Genomic DNA, 388 nt, shown 5'->3' with positions numbered 1-388 from the left:
CACCAGATTACCAGGCTAATAAAGAAAGATTGCATGATGCAGGAAAATATTTAACAAAATATAAAAACCATTCATGATAATATTCCTCTCAAAAAAAAAAAAATAGAACCTGGAATGGAGGGAAAGCTCTTTCACTTGATAAAGAGTATCTACAAAAAAGCTACATAAAATATAAAATATATTTTATGGTGAAAGAGTGAATACTTTTCCCCTGAGATTGGGAAGAGGGCAAGGATGTGTCCTTCATCACTCTTATTCAACGTAGCAGTGGATCTTATAGCCAGTGCAAGAAATCAAGAAAAGGAAATAAAACTATACAGACTGATGAAGAAAAACTCATCCCTGTTTGCAGATGACATGATGGTCTACAGAGAAAATTACAAGGAAT

Source organism: Propithecus coquereli, unplaced genomic scaffold (genome assembly GCF_000956105.1).
Source record: "Propithecus coquereli isolate 6110/MARCELLA unplaced genomic scaffold, Pcoq_1.0 Scaffold109, whole genome shotgun sequence".
NCBI classification, from domain to species: domain Eukaryota; kingdom Metazoa; phylum Chordata; class Mammalia; order Primates; family Indriidae; genus Propithecus; species Propithecus coquereli.
The sequence above is the reverse complement of the archived record's forward strand: the minus strand, read 5'-3'. Positions refer to the sequence as shown.